Below are 5198 nucleotides of genomic sequence, written 5' to 3' on the forward strand. Positions count from 1 at the left end.
CATTGTTATGTACTAAAGGTCTCCACTTACCCAGAAGCCACGCATCACCAGCTTGTAGGTTGGTTAATTTCTGCCATATCCCTGATTGCCGGATGACGAAGGAGTCATGTGCACTTCCTGGTAACTTAGCATTCAGGGACAGGATCTGGAGGGAGGCATCACATACCACCATTACATTCAGGGAGTGATAGTGTTTCCTGTTTCTAAATATTGCCTCCAGCCGTGCTGGAGGCTGAAGTGGTATGTGAGTACCATCCACAACCCCTATGATGTGTGGGAAGCCAGCTATTTGGTAAAAATTGGCCTTGGCCACACTAAGGGCACCCATATCCAAAGGCATTTGAATAAAATGATGGAGGTGCTTGAAAAGTGCCTCCATCACTGCCCTCAGGATCCGGGAAAAGGAGGATTGGGAGATGCCCGCCACTATTCCCACTGTTGTTTGAAACGATCCTGAGGCACAGAAATGTAACACCGCCATAAATTGCGTCAGTGGTGGTATTGCTGTTGGACTGTCAATTTGCCGCTCAAGATCACTTTCTATTAATGAGAGAGTGTCTATGATGATTTTGGGAGGTAGACGGTAGCGTCTTAAAACCTCATCATCGGGCATTCCAAAAAGGGTGACACGTGTTCAAAATATCTGGGGCCTTGCATGCCTACGATGCCTACGCCTGGGATGAGATTGAGGTTGGTCGGCTTCCGGGAGCATGGCCAGAACAATCCGCCCCAGATCAACCTGAAATTCCAAAATTTCAAAGTAAGGCTTTTGACCCACCCCAAAACTATATTAAAACAACTTAGCTTGATGATACCATCCATTGCTGCTTACATGCCGGGGTATTGTCATGATACGTCCAAACTGAAAATAAACAACAAAATTACTTGACACATTTCACTCTATGCATTTTTGTTGATACATTTTGTGCTAGACCAAAGTTCAAATATGCCAAACACCCATTTAGCAAAACCGCAAAGCGACATTTAACACAGTACATCAAAACGGGTCGAAATGTTGGCTCAAAAAGCGAAAGCTAAACCATCCAAAAGTTAGAATGATTATTAAGCTGTTTAAAATGCGCTAATTAGTTCGCTAATACAAGTCACAAGAGTAACTACTAAAAATGTGCTAATTAGTTCGCTAATACAAGTCACAAGAGTAACTACTAAAAATGCACTAATTAGTTCGCTAATACAAGATAAAAAATGGACTTACCAAGAGCAAATATCTAAGATGCAAAATCAAAAGGTCTTTGGGGTCGAAAATAAACAAAATCTAAAATAGAATAAATTAGGTATCCAAAAATTACAAAATATACGAAACACAATGAAACAACAATTGAACAAAAGTTAGACTTCACATAACTTACCAAATCAACAAACGAGGTCCCAAAAATATAAACCAACAAAGATAACGGACAAAAAAACGCAAATCTAACCAACAAACTAATCTCCAACCTCCAACTCCTTTCTACGCAATCAATAAACTCCAGCCAAGATAACCTCCAACAATCCAAAAACGCCACCTCGACTTGAGACACACCAAGCCATAAATAGTGTTTCGTTTCCCGCACAAATTAAGGAGGGATCATAGGGCCGCACAATCAATGATGCGGCCGCAAAATAAGGACGCATGTATAAATACGTCACGAAAACACATTCAAATTCTGGTGTATTTCTTGTTTGGACCTCAGACATGGCGACAGACCAGGGAAAAAATGCACAAGAGTCAGGCGGTAAGTCTTTCATGCATTTTCTATCAACGATTAATTTGAAACATAAGATTAGGCAAGTTGTGATTTTTGAATTCTGTAAATTTACACAAATAGGTGAGGAGGATGACATGGAAGAGGCTGCTGGGCCCAGTATTCCGGCCAAAGCGGGCAAAAAAAAAAGGCAGCCACATTTCACAAGAAAGGAGATGGAGGTTTTGATCCAGAAGTGTGTGGACATCCTGCCACAGGCAGACAGGAATATGAGTCTAAGCCAGAAGTGGAGAATGTGGGAAGAGGTAGCCGTTGCTGTCAATAGAGTGGGTGATTATGTCCGTCTAGCCCGGGATGTCAAACGGCGGTAAGTAAACCCTTGCCCCCCCTAAAAACAAACCCCATTTTAAACCAAAGGATAATGGCTTCCATTTTTCCCCACAGATGGGGCGACTTCAAATATCGCCTAAAGCAAAAACTCGCGGACAGGGCTAGGCATGCAAGGGGGACAGGTGGGGGTCCCACCCCTGTGTCATTGGAGTTGACGGATTTAGAAGAGCTGGCACAGGGGTGTGTGCAGCCTGTGGAGGTGTTTGGCGTGTCCAACATGGATACAGACATGCCAGACTTTGCGGCTCCTCATGTTGGCCCAGGTAAGTATTGTGATGTCACCAACTCTGAAATGCTATTGTGCCAATATGTAGATTCTAATGTGATTCTTTTCTCATTTTTCCAACAGAGACACAGGCGGATGAGTCTGCTCCAGAGGGAAGCCTTGGCCGCAGAATTTCTGCTGGCTCTGCAGGGGAGGAACCAGTACATCCGGCTGAGGACCCTGCAGAAGCCAGTCCAGGGCGTGCCCCCTCGCAGGCAGTGGGCCTCCTCACAGAACTCAATTTCAAATCGGATTTCCATACGGAGATTCTGCAGAGGATGGACGCCAGTCTGATACGGGTGGCTGAGGCCCTGGAGCAAAATGCTGCGGCCAACGTGACCATTGGTCAGGCCCTGGCGGAAAATACCAGGGCCAACATCCGCATCGCCGATGCCCTGGAGCAGCTCGTTCGCCAGCACATGGTGGAGCCGACCTCCCTTCCTGCCTGAACATCAGGATCCTCCACCTCTGGCACAACATCAGCCAATCCTCCAAATGTGCCTAGCCCTGTGCCTAGTCCAGAGGCCACAACATCTGCCTCTGGACAGGCCAGCCCGATGGCATCCCGGACCCGGTCTGGCGCCCACCCTCCCCCATCCAAACGGGCGAAAAAACGGTGACAGCAATGGCGACTTTTCCCACACTCCTTCTGTGCTTGGCTCATATTCCTTTCTGGTCAAAACTTCCCTCTCCTTTCTTGTGAAATGTTTTTAAGTTATTTTTGTACGTTTATGTTATCAGTTATTGATTATTTATTTTTGATAAAAAGTATCTTTGGCAGAAAAAAAAAATATATATATTATGCCAATTGGTTTGTGTTTAAACAATAAATTTATGAAAAAAATCTGACATTGTATTGTGACATTATTGTACAAATGGGTTACATTTAATCCTGGCCCTAAAGGCAAAAAAGGACACAAAAAACCATTTCATTTGTATACAAAAAAGGCCTCTTGAGTGAACGTTTAAAAAAACACATAACGATGCAAATTCCACATTAAAAAAAAAAAGGGGAGCTAATTAAAACATGATGACATTATTGTCACAATAGGCCATAAACAACAAATTGAGGCCAAAAAACCCCCCCCAAAATGTACGCCAATTGATTGTGTAATCCTGACATTAGCAGGTATGATTTCCACCTGCGTACGGTTTTGTGCTATCCCAATAAACTGCTTTCCAAACACATACCAAGCCGGTTTTCAATACAACACTAATTGCTTTTGTGACCACCCGTGATTAATCGCTGCAACATCATGGAGTCCTGGGACGGAGGAGAAGGCCATCGCCAATGTGGTCGAGTAATCCAGACCCTAAACTGTGCGAGCATTTTGAAGGGAAAGAGGATGTTCCAGTGACGTATGTGACGGTCCGAACACATTTGACGTTCGCATCTGCTAATGTATGTACGCCCCAAAAACGCCTCGCCACGCCTGCGTTTTTCCATCTCCACCCCCGTCAACACCCAAAAACGCCCTGTTCTGTCAATCACATTTGACATGTCACTTCCTGTACGCTATTTTAGGAACGAGAGACAAAAAGCTCGCAATCTGCCGTACGCACATGCGTAGTGTAACACCGACGCATGCGCGGTTAGTCAACATCGGAACGCAACGAGCGTACTGCTGTTTGCGAGTGGCTCTGAATGAGGGCCTAAGTTTGTTAATTGTTTATTAAGTTTTATTTTTTAGGAAGCATAGATATAATTAGTATATATGTAACTACTGTGTATATCTCATTCTGTATCATTCAATTTGCCTGTAAATAAATATCAGAAATCAGAGACTGAACTTCACGTCTGAACTCATTGGAATCATAATATCATTAATTCATACATATGCATGTATTTGCATATATATATATATATATATATATATATATATATATCTATCGGATGTTAATTGAACTTTATCTATATTTAAAATATCTTTATAAATATAGTAAAGAAACAATATTATTAGAGACTCCATCTTCAATAATCGGCAACCCATGGTATAAATATAAAATATAGAAACGATTCCTCTACAGCGCATCACTGGTCCTTGCCGGCTATCTATTAGACAACTTTCTGAATGATGCATCCAAAACCTCCTGGTTTTGGTCGGATCATTTAAAAAGTCATCTAATGTATAGGTCCCTTTACTCCTGACAGATTACACACCTTTTGGCCCTCATGCTCTCAGTTTTATTGGCGAAATTGCGGTGAGGTGTGCCAAGTTTTCCATGTTTTTTGGTCTTGCCCCCTTCTTAGCAATGTTTGGTTAGAAGTGTTCTCCCTTCTAGTGCTTGGTGTGTTGCGCTCTCCATCAGGGTTGGGTATGGGATGCCGGCTATCAGAATACCGACAGCACCATCCTGACAGAATCCCGATGCCTGAAGGTAAGTAGCCTAACGCTAAACCTCCCCCAATACCAATCTTAAATAGATTACAACAAAATAATTGCTTTAGATGGGCTAATAAAGCTGTAATAATATGTGTATGACAAAATGCAAAGGAAAAAGTACAATATCACTTTGAAAAACAAGATAAAATACTTGCCTATGTTAGAAAACAAGTGAGACATGGTTCAAATAGAAGCAATGAAGATGTACATTACTATACTGTATATTTTATGCAAATTCTCACCAAAACTATGTACAAGTGGTTTAGAATAGCTATAGGGAATTTTTTATTGATCTTTGGGAGCCATAATGTAATGCCTCCCAGTATTTCTGTGAGAATGTCCTCTTATGCCCTTCTAAGAGAAGCAATTCAAACAGTATTCAACAAAAGACTTGGAGCTCAATTCAGACCCACTCACTAGATGTGTGTGCTCGCACCCAGCGTATGCAAATTT

The sequence above is a fragment of the Taudactylus pleione genome, unplaced genomic scaffold (genome assembly GCF_031769625.1).
Source record: "Taudactylus pleione unplaced genomic scaffold, aTauple2 ptg000703l, whole genome shotgun sequence".
NCBI lineage: Eukaryota > Metazoa > Chordata > Amphibia > Anura > Myobatrachidae > Taudactylus > Taudactylus pleione.